General features: G+C 44.5%; 1 pseudogene; it reads right to left on the reverse strand.

Moving 5' to 3' along the window:
- Positions 1–6,416: 6,416 nt before the first annotated feature.
- Positions 6,417–9,798, reverse strand: LOC109785163 (uncharacterized; annotated as a pseudogene).
- Between the last annotated feature and the right edge of the window lie 2,445 nt (positions 9,799–12,243).

Here is a 12,243-nt window from a genome sequence, read left to right on the forward strand (position 1 = left end):
TCTGTCACTGCGCCGTCTATGTGGCTGCGCCTGATCTTTTTTTTTTCTTTTTTTTTCGAAAAGGGGGTATATGCCCCAGCCTCTGCATGCGGCCGCGCCTGATCTATCGCGCGCACTCTTTCCCTTTTGGCTGGCCATTGGTTTCTACTTCGTTCTTCAACAGGGCTGACTACAATCTGCTACACGTGCCGTGGTGCCGCGAGAGGTACCATTCTCTCCCCAATATCTGATTCTTTCCATTTTAGCTTTGAATATGCTAGCGATTGCCTATTGTGCTTGCTTTCGCTCACCGTACGCACGTCCACAGGTGCATGTCACCAAAAATTACATCTGCATAATCAAATTAAACTGCATGACCTCCTAGGCTCAGTGCCCTCCTACTTACCAAAATACATATGTAAGATTCATTGTGCTCTATAGTTAGAACTAGCAAATTCAATGGTTGCGATCTACTTACCCTCCCACATTTCTCAAATGAGCTATGCAAATCCATTTGAATCCATCTATTTATAAAGCTATTTATATTCATGTCGTCTCATGCACGGTCCGATTGTCCTAAATCATTGCAGAACACGATCCATTCCAATTCGGCCCACCCAGTATGAAAGTCAATACTTGTAATCTTATTGTTTGTAGGTAGCACAAAACCATACATTTGAGGTAAGCAAATATAAATGGACACAACTACGAATCTTTGATGTTGCTGGCTTTTGAAGACTGAGATTTAGTTACTAATTCATCATTTCTGCCACTTACATATGCTTTGCAGTGCATGAGTGCAACTACAACCATTTTCAGACATTGGCACGTTCTCTATATCGACAGAAACTGGCATGGGGGTCGTTGACATTACAGACAAGTTCATGCTTGATGTAATGTTCATTAAGTTGCAGCTCCCACCACTGATGTTCTTCTGCTACAAAGTTGGGGAAAGATTAGCAGTCACATTAAAGGTTCGTCCGAGCACACAACATCAGCGACGTGATTATGAAGCAATGTCATTGTCTGGCTATTCATACAATTCTACAGAAGATGCAGTGGACATTGCAGCGGCTCGAGTAATCAAATATATGGAGACGATGCGTGCCAAGGTATTGAAGGACTATAGTTACAACGAGCTGCAACAAAAGAAAGAGAACTGCATCTGATTGGTTTGTTAAAGGACAAAGAAAAATGAATCAAAGAACATGCTTTGAAGATTAGAGAACTTAGCAAAGGCTTTGCAGACTACTTATATCAGGTTTAAAGAACTTCTGAGATTCACCGCACAACTAAATAAAGTGTATGCTCAGCAAATTCCATAAGTGGCGGTGAGTTCGGCAAGGCGGCTATAGATATTCACAATGCAATTGCTCATCTTGACCAGTTGAATGACAACTCTATGCAGCTAATCCACAACACAAGGGTATATCCACTCCGGAGAGGATCTACTTCCACAGCCTATGTGCCTTCAGAAGATGCCGATACTAGCAGCTACAACAGCATTCTTGGGATATCCAGTGATTACCTTCTTCTAGAGAAGATCACTGCTATGGTTCATCTGCCAGTCTGCTTCTTCTATCCTGTCGATGGACTTTGAACTTTAAGCTATCTCCGGCTATATATGTTAGTTGCTAGGGCATTCGCATGTATAGATTAAACCATAAACTATGCTCTATTTTTTTCGAAAAGGGGGATCTCCCCGGCCTCTGCATCAGAGTGATGCATACGGCCATCTTATTAATGAAAAAAAGGTTCCAACAAGGTTCCAAAGTCTCCGACTGAAAAGTAATAAAAAGACAGCTCACACAGAGCTAAAGAGGCTGGACACACAGACTAGCCAAGATAAGACGCCACAACCGGCTGGCTAAAGATAGATAGGTAAACTAATTGCCTATCCTATTACATGATCGCCATCCAAACCGGTTGAAGATATCCCGAGCTACCATCTCCCAGCGGATAGATCCAGTAACCAAATGCTCCCTGGCCTCCATCGGAGTAAGTAGCGACCATGAACGGATCACGGCCGTGGCTCGGAAAATAACCTGCAAAAAGTGAATACGTGATGTTCTGTTAAAAACCAAATCATTTCTGCAAGTCCAGATAGTCCACAACAACGCGCAAACTCCAACACGAATATGTCTCGCTAATTCAGGCTCAATCCCAGTGAGCCATATCCCAAATAACGTAGTGACAGAATTCGGTGGAGTAATATTAAAAGCAATGTGAACCGTCTGCCAAAGTACTCTGGCAAACGGGCAATCAAAAAAGAGATGTTTGATCATCTCGTCCCGATCACAGAAGCTACACCTCGTAGGTCCTGTCCAATTACGCTTAATCAAGTTATCCTTGGTTAAAATAACCTGTTTATGGACAAACCACATAAACACTTTTATTTTCAAGGGAACTTTGACAGCCCAAACATGCTTGGAGGTAGGAATGGAGCTCGAATTAATTACATCAATATACATTGATTTAACCGTGAATACTCCAGACCTAGTCAGTTTCCAGCGTAATTCATCGGGTTGTTGAGAAAGATGGACATCCATTAGTCTCCGAACTAGACGGAGCCAATCTTCCCAACGATTGCCCACTAACGACCGTCTGAACTGAATATTAAGGGGGATGGATTGAAACACCGTAGCAACGAACACCTCACGTCGTTGAACAATGCGATATAAAGACGGATATTGAATGGCCAAGGGTGTCTCGCCGAGCCAAGTATCCTCCCAGAAGCGTGTACTAGCGCCGTTGCCAATGACAACCTTTGTCCTATTAAACAAAGATTGTTTGACTTTCATCAGGCCTTTCCAGAAAGGCGAGTCAGTTGGCCTGACTGTGACCTGGGACAAGGACTTTGTCTGTAGGTACTTGCTGCGAAGGATTTGGGCCCTCATGGCATCAGTCTCAAAAGAAAGCTTCCACAGCCACTTGCTAAGAAGGCATCTGTTCTTAACTTCAAGATTCTCAATACCAAGACCCCCTTGGTCTTTTGGTCTACAGATGATATCCCATTTTGCAAGTCTGTATTTTCTTTTTAGATCATCACCCTGCCAAAATAAACGCGATCGATAAAAGTCCAGTCTTTTCCTAACACCAACTGGGACTTGAAAGAACGATAGGAGAAACATCGGCATACTCGTGAGCACCGAATTAATCAGAATTAATCGGCCTCCATATGACATAAGCTTGCCCTTCCAGCAACTCAGTTTCTTCTCAAACCGGTCTTCGATGCACTTCCATTCTCTATTGGTCAACTTTCTATGGTGGATTGGAATACCTAGGTAAGAGAAAGGTAATTCCCCCAAGTCGCACCCAAACAATTGCCTATAAGCCTCCTGTTCGTCTTTGGCTCTACCAAAGCAGAACAGCTCGCTCTTATGAAAGTTAATCTTTAACCCGGTCAATTGTTTGAAGAGGCATAACACCAGCTTCATATTTCTCGCCTTGGCCAGGTCATGCTCCATAAAGATGATTGTATCATCAGCGTACTGTAGGATGGATACACCTCCATCAACCAGATGAGGTACCAAGCCACCCACTTGACCATTCTCCTTAGCCCTTCCTATCAAGATAGCTAACATATCAACCACAATGTTAAACAAGATAGGGGACATCGGATCTCCTTGTCTAAGGCCTTTATGTGTCTGGAAGTAATGACCAATATCGTCATTCACTTTAATTCCCACACTCCCTTTTTGCGTAAATGATTCAACCTGGCGTCGCCAGGCTTCATCAAAACCTTTCATACGCAATGCCTGTTGGAGAAATGGCCATTTAACCTTATCGTACGCTTTCTCGAAATCCACCTTAAAAATGACTCCATCTAACTTCTTGGAATGGATTTCATGGAGCGTTTCATGAAGGACGACCACCCCTTCAAGGATGTTTCTATCCGGCATGAAAGCAGTTTGGGAGTGCTGCACCACAGAATGCGCAATCTGTGTGAGCCTATTAGTCCCGACCTTGGTGAATATTTTGAAACTAACATTGAGTAGGCAGATCGGCCTGAACTGCTCAATTCTCACATCATCCGTCTTCTTAGGAAGTAGTGTGATAGTTCCAAAATTCAAGTGAAATAATTGAAGCTGTCCAGAGAACAGATCCTGAAACATAGGTAGCAAATCCCCCTTAATAATATGCCAGCACTTCTTGTAGAACTCCACCGGAAATCCATCCGGTCCGGGAGCCTTATTATTTTTCAACTGTGCTATAGCATCAAACACCTCCTTCTCCGAAAACGGGGCAACCAGAATATCATTTTCAGCAGCCGAAAGTTGAGGCACATCCTCAGTTCTGGACTCATCGAGAGATACACAACTATCCTCCGGAGGTCCCAATAACTGCCTATAATATTCGGTTATATATGTTTTTAGGTTATCCTGTCCTAAAATAGTGCCCTCATCTTGTTCAAGTTGGAATATTCTCTTCTTTCTGTGCTTACCATTAGCAATCAGATGAAAGAATTGAGTATTCGCGTCCCCTTGGACCACTTTGCGAACCTTAGCCCGCAAAGCCCACTTCAATTCTTCTTCACGGAGAAGTTCTTTCAACCTCTTCTCTGCTTCAGTTTTAACTTGGAGCTCAGCAGGCATCAAAATCGTGGATTCGGCCTTGACGTCCAGATTCTGTATAAGAGAGAGGAGCCTGTCCTTCTCAATCTTATATACCCCACTAAGGTGCTTAGCCCAACCCCGTAAGAAGCTTCTCAAACTCCTAATCTTATTTTGCCAACGCTCGACCGCGGTCCTACCGCCTACACCCTTCGCCCATTCCCTAGCGATCAGGTCTAGGAACCCTTCGCGTTCGAACCAGGCCATCTCAAAAGAAAAGGTGTTTTTATTTCCCACATGGTTCGGCTCCCCTGAGTCAACGAACAGTGGTGTGTGATCGGGAAAACCCCGTGAAAGAGCTTGAACCGTCACAAGCGGGAACTTCTGTTCCCACTCCACACTCGCAAGAACGCGATCAAGCTTTTCGTACGTCGGGTTGGGCAAAGAGTTAGCCCAGGTAAACTTTCTACCAGAAAGCTCTATCTCCCTCAGATCCAGGCTTTCAATAATAGTATGCTCTATGTGGCCTGGCAATGCCAGTAGTCTCTCAATGTAATATGCAGCAGCTTATTATGTACTCCCTCCGTTCGGAATTACTCGTCCAAGAAATGAATGTATCTAGATGTACTTTAGTTGTAGATACATCCATTGTTGTGACAAGTAATTCCGAACAGAGGGAGTATTTCCTACGACATATTCATTATTATTTACTCCCTCCGTCCAAAAATACTTGTCATCAAAATGGATAAAATGAGATATATCACGAACTAAAATACATCTAGATACATCCTTTTTAATCCATTTTGATGACAAGTATTTCCGGACGGAGGGAATATAAGTTAGTACTCCCTCCATAACGAAATATAAGAGTGTTTATAGTGATCTAAACACTCTTATATTCCTTTACAGAGGGAGTACTTCCTATAAACCTACGATGCAATGTAATATATAACATATGTGTGAACATCATAACTAAGTATCTATTTTCTTACGCTGCAACAATTTTATGATCGCTCTTTAAATATTCTTAGTTGAATGGGTGGTTCCCTCTCGCCCTTTGCGTCATTGGTGTAATGGGTCATCTAGTTTCAGTGAAGCACTCTAGCCCTATGAGCATTTCTCAGCTTGTAGACGACCTGAGCCCCCAATGGCAGCCTTTCAGGACTGCTTGCAGATGTGTGGGTTGAAGGCTTTGGGCTTCTCAACCAGCGAGCTGGAAATAATAATGTACTGGTGTGGTTGGACCGTGCGGTAGCAGATGATCAGTGGCGAGATATTTATATTAGTATCATATAGATAGAAAAATATGAATTGCTGACATGAATTCTTAAAAGCTTCTACTAGAATTAAGTACCATTTCTTTCCATCAACTTTGCCATGTATTTAGTTACTGAAAATATTTCTATTAGTTTCTTGCAATACTTTTAGAATAATTATTTTTAAAATTTCGTGTAGCATCGCATGGGCCATCACCTAGTCAGAAATAAATCCTAGGATCAAGGTCTGAACTGTAGATACACTGATGCGATTCTCACAAGTTACAACAGCTACCACCACATCACCTAGCCCTTGCTCAGTTCAAGCCAGTAAACATCATCTCATCTTTGGCTGACGAACACAGGTTATTTGTAGGCAAACGGGCCTAAAATGTTGTATCACAGACTGAGCGCGCGTGGGGGGGGGGGGGGGGGGGGGGGGGGGGTGGATGCTGAAGAGCTTATAACCAACACCATCAGGAACCATTAAAATGGCTGACGAAGTGAAGGCAGCTAGCAGCTGTCATGCATGTAGGGCGGCGGTGCATGCTATGAACAGCAACGTCATATATATTTTTTAACAGCTTTTGTTTTCAACTGCATCATCAACAAATAAATGTAAATTGAGGGCATTTAAATCATTAGATAGACATTACGAGGCATGCCAGGAACAATAGAGAAAATGTGCATACAGAAAAATTAGAAACCAAATCAAAACACATAAAAACATGGTTCAACCAAAACATTTAGCCCACACAAGTTCACTAGCACTTCCTTTTTTTGACCGGGACAAGTACATAAGAAAGTACCTGTATCTGCATACTGCAAGCAACATAACCCAAATAGTTGCATTACACGTAATTTTCATAAATCAACTAAAGAAATTCAATCTCCAAGGTCGGCATCCAGATTCTTTGTACCATGTTTTTCAACAGACAGGTTGACGCTTCTTTGTCCTAACCAGTTCTTCGCATGCACCTCAGATGGTTTACCCTCTTCAGTTTGTTTATTTGATAGCTACTTTTCAGCTCGCTTCAGTGCTTTGCTTCTACCTGCATCAAAGAGAATAGCTCATATTTTGAATGAGAAAAAAAATTCTCTACAGAAAGAATTATTATTATTATCCAACAAGAACAAGTCTCATGTTTATCAGTAACTAGCACAAAAAATAGAAAGAAACATAAAAGCAAGAATAGATTATGCATGTTAGTTTTGGTCAAATATATTATTCTCAAAGTGAAAACCCAGAGGAACTTAGTTTTTGTCATAAAACGCAACTCAACACCATGTCCAATAAGAACACATTTGGTTCCCTGCAGATGCCCCAGCCAGGCTCTGCGGGTGCAGCTTTTGGGCGTTTGGTTGCCTGGGGTAAGGTCTAAACATGTCCTGTGGCATGCAAAGTAGCCAGCGAGCCTGGCTCGTAGGAAACGAGATTGAAATCCGTTTCTCCCGAGCTAGGCTCGTGAGATGCAGGGTATAACATGCCAATGATGGTATCAGCAAATAATTATCATGTTTTAAGGCATATTAGTATATTTCAAAGTAGATTCAAAATTAATGACAAAAATAAGTATTGTATGGACGATTCAAGCAAAATAAACATAATCTTAATGTTTGTCTTTTTATTTCAATATAAGCTTTTTAGTATTGATTTGACAGAATTCCACCACAGTTAAAGAAAACTGAGCCGTGGCCTTGTCTACTTCCATAACAGTTTTGCTAACATTTCACAGGAAGGTTCGCGCACAAACAACCAAAATTCAGCTTAACACAAACTTATTTTTATTGGATTGCCAGGATTTGTTTAACAACTGATATACAGCATCGACAATGCTGTACAGAACCAGTCATGTCAATAACCCTCCATTGAATCACACTGTCATCAAGCCATAGCTCTGGATAAGATGCACTAACTTGCTAAGCTCTAGATCCTACTGAAACCAGAATGGTACCAACACGATGATTCACTAGTTTTCATGGCAAGCATGACATTCATACATATAGTCGCACATAAAAACATAAAAGGAACTTACCAGCATAAAGAAGTTACCTTAATATTGCTCAGGTACCCCTGCAGATGTCACTAGTGCAGAAGCTGGACAAGTAATTGAACTTCTTGACATCAAGCTCAGCCAATCCTCGCAGTGTTGACTTCCTCACATCAATAGCAAACATCAGTGCTAACTTGTCCATGTGCTTGGGTGTGGTTTCAGAAAGCAAGTAAACGACGTCATCATCCATGCTTAGGATGGGGTCTCCCACTTGAAGTTCCTTCATGGTCTTGCTGCTCAGCATAGCCATGCGATCAGAAAGGCATGGCTCCAAGCTGACGTCTTTAACATCAAATACACAGTCACGGTTCCAGCGCTCCTGCAAACCAACCGGTATTGCCATGCTCCATGTTGTGGACTTCCAGCCATCACGGATGACCTGATGAGATTTCCTTGAGATATTCCGCACCCAATCAGTGTAGGAAACAGGGGTGGCGGCGGCGGCGTTGAGCACTTCTATTGACCGGAATTCCAACTCAACATACTTGATCGAGTCTTTGTTTCGGCTGATAGTTACGTCCCGGAAATAGCCGGGGTCACCATTTCTGAGGAGGCAATCCAGTTAGACCTTGCCGGCACCGGCAGTGGAACATCCCCGAGCCGTGGGCGTTTCTTGAGCACGTCGCAAAAGAAGATGCCACGCCAGAGGTCCACCCAGGCGACCGTGCCATGCTCACCACCAATTGTGATTGTCTTCCCCGTCTCGTGGTACAGCCTCTCGACTGCTGCAGGTAAAGGGATGAGCTTGTCCCTCTTGAACTTATTCAGTGACAAGCGCTTGGAGATCCAAGCTTTAGAATTTGATGATGATCTGTAGAGGTGGAGGTGGAACTCACACCTAATGAGCGCGTTGCCGTCGTACAGGGAGTTACCGTTGCCGAGCGCAGCGACGACATAGCAAGCGCCGTCTTGGCGGCTAATGAGGGCAGTTGCGGGGTCGTCGAGCCATATGGGGTCCGGGTTGGGTAGCAGATCTAGCCGCTGGGCGCGCGGGCTGTAGACGAAGTAGTCCCAGTCCGATGCTCCGGTGGTGCTGTTGGGGTGGATGGGAACGCAGAGGAGGACGAGATGTGCGTCGGTGGCGACAATCTTGGGCGCTGTTCTGCGGAATTCCAGGCCAGGGCAGTGGACACAAAAGTGGGAGAGATGTGGCGGGCGGGCGGCGCGGAGGGTCACCTTGATAGGCAAGCCGCTGCTGGTGGTGCCCTCGGCGGTGGTGTTGTTGGGAAGGTCGGCGATGTAGCACCACCTGTCAAGGAGGACCAGGCCTGAGCCTGAGGCGGCGGCGGCGCTGGACTCGGGAAGAGAAGGTGGAACCCAGGAGGAAACAGTGGAGGCAGCCATGTCGGCGAGGAACCCAAGCAGAGGCGACGGGATGGGATGGCAGCAGGCGGCGCGATTTGGGAACGAAATTTGGGGCTAGGGACGGACCTAGGGTTCGCCTTTGGGTAGCGAACGACTCCGGTGCCCCCTCCCTCGTTCTCCTCCTCCTCTCCCCCGTCCTTCGTTTTTAGGTAAGGTTCTTGGTCTGGTTGTTGATGCGCCCAATGCTTTCTGCTACTGTTAATGTCAAAGGTCTGGATCTGGTGCGATTCATAATTTATTGGGGAAACTTGTGGCTAGTTAGCTAATTTGTGGCTAAGGGCAATTCACTCTTTTTAGTTCAGGATTTGAGCAAACTGTAGGATACTTTTGTGGTGTTTGATAGGACTAAGAGCATCTGAGTCCTTACTTTTGAATTTAATCTATTCCAAGCATCAGATTTGATTTACTAATCTGGTCACATTGCTCAGAGCAGCTTGCATATTTGATCAGTTATTTTCTGCAATCAGTGATTAGGTTGGCTCCAGTTTTGTTCTGATTATGGCCAAGAAGAGTGGTAAAGTTTAAATAGAGAAAATGATACCAGTGTTACATATTTGGCTAATGATATTTATGTTCCGACTGAGAGGAACGCCAAAGTGGCTGGCACTCCTACCACATGAGTAGGACGAACATGAACGTGGCGGTTGGTTCATAACGTGTCGTGGGCACACCAAAACGTGGGGATGCACTCCTCGCAAAATATGCTCAACTACAAAATTGGACGTTCTCTGCTTCGTATTTTCATAGATTATGGTGCACTGGTACATAAACATGGTTTATTAGTTAGTCATTGTATACCTAAAATCGTAGCACGACTCTGGTGTTATGTATTGTTCAATGTTCAGCAAGCAAAGGGAATAGTGAAATTAAAGTTACAATGATTTTTCTGTGCTGAAAAGAGCTACACAGAGTCGAGAATGTCAACTTTTCGTTGTACGAATATTGCTTCAGTTTAAACTATCCCACATGATTACATACTTTCACATCTCCAAGAAATAGAATAACTCTGCAATCCTAGAATATTTGTGAATGATCAGTTTGTTTTGTTGACAGAATAATGGTCGGAGGTGCTTCTGCTGAACCACATTTGTGAATGAGCATAGAACTGCAGAGTTATTTGTTAACATTCAGCTACAGAATTATTTTGTGTAAGATTTAGATCATCTCACTTCACTGTTTCGTGACTGTTGGTCTCTTCCTCTACCATTCTGACTTGTCATTCTTTGTGATTTCCAGCTATATTTTCAATGGAAATAGATCATAAGAATTACTTACTTGCCTTTGATGTACTCATATATGCTTATGTTCATGCCCTATCCTGGTTGTATGTCCTTTGCTTATGTTGCCATCTTTCCGTAATGAGCTTATTTATAGAAGTAAATTGTATATTTAGTGAGAGCATTATGTCCCTGTATGCTTTTAATTTTTTTGTCTCTTTATATGCCCTAGTGCTTCGTGATATGATTCTAGTGGTGATTCTGATACCTGATAGGTTTAGACATACATCTATATGAGTTGGTTACATTGCTGCTTTTGCTCAACAAAATATCTGATCAGCATAATCAAAGGATATAGGGGGAGTTTGTTACATTGTAAAGGTTGGATTTTTAGATGTTTTGCACCTTCTTATGTCAATATGGTAAACCCTGTCTACCAAACATAAGTTTTCTACAAAGGGGGTTGTGGATGGAGGGGTTTTGGGGATTCAAGGGGATTGGGTGGAAGAGGGGGATTCACCAAATCCCCTGAAATCCCCACCCCCTTGGGGGCTTGAAAACCACTTGTGCCAAACAAGGCCCGTGATTTTGTAGCCACGGCCACGTCAGTACGTCAGGTGTGCGATTAGTACTTTCTGCGAGCCAGGCTGGGCCGCACCCAGAAGGCCTTAAAACTTTCAGGCTAAATTTCAAGAAAAAATCATATGGTACTACTGAACGCCCGGACGCCTGAACCCGCAGGAGCTGCCATACCCGAGCCGCGTCGCTGAGCTGCAGGTCACATCGTCGTGGTCGCTGCGTGCGAGCAGAAGGACGCCACCGCCGGTGACGATGACGATGTCCGGGCCGAGCCCGACCAGGAGCTCGGTGGCCTCATGGTTGGTGAAGAAGACCGCGTAGACGCGCTCCACCTGGTGGCGGCGGGGCTCGTCACAGCGCGTGCGGTGGAGCAGGCCTCCACCACGGACACGGAGCCAGCAGCGGACGACGAGGAAGTAGTAATTGTGACGATGGGGCGAGGGCTTGTCGTGGTCCTGGCGGAGAGCATCTGCGCGCACGTCCGCGGAGATAGGATCTCTGCAAGTTGAAAGTTGAACTTCCTAATATTGTGAACACTGCAGTTAAGTGACAACTAATGGTAGGCATTTTCGGTGCCTCTGTCGAGGTCATCGCGCACACTCTTGCAAAGATCCCAACTTATTTGTCAATGCAGTTATTTGTCAGAGGCACTTCAACTTTCAACTTGCATTGACAAATAAGTAATCTAGCGGCCCAAGGAACTTAACTGCAGTGTTTATAATATTAGGAAGTTCAAATAATTTAGAAACAACAGTATGTAGGGGAACGTAGTAATTTCAAAAATTTCCTACGCACATGCAAGATCATGGTGATGCATAGCAACGAGAGGGGAGAGTGTGTCCACGTACCCTCATAGACAGAAAGCGGAAGCGTTATGACAACGCGGTTGATGTAGTCATACGTCTTCACGATCCGATCGATCCAAGTACCGAACGTACGGCACCTCCGAGTTCAGCACACGTTCAGCTCGATGACGTCCCACGAACTCTGATCCAGCAGAGCTTTGCGGGAGAGTTCCGTCAGCACGACGGCGTGATGACGGTGTTGATGATGCTACCGACGCAGGGCTTCGCCTAAGCACCGCTACGATATTACCGAGGTGGAATATGGTGGAGGGGGGCACCGCACACGGCTAAGAGATCAATGATCAATTGTTGTGTCTCCAAGGGGTGCCCTTCTCCCCGTATATAAAGGAGTGGAGGAGGGGGAGGGCTGGCCCTCTCTATGGCGCGCCCTAGGG

This window comes from Aegilops tauschii, chromosome 5 (genome assembly GCF_002575655.3).
Source record: "Aegilops tauschii subsp. strangulata cultivar AL8/78 chromosome 5, Aet v6.0, whole genome shotgun sequence".
Lineage (NCBI taxonomy): Eukaryota > Viridiplantae > Streptophyta > Magnoliopsida > Poales > Poaceae > Aegilops > Aegilops tauschii.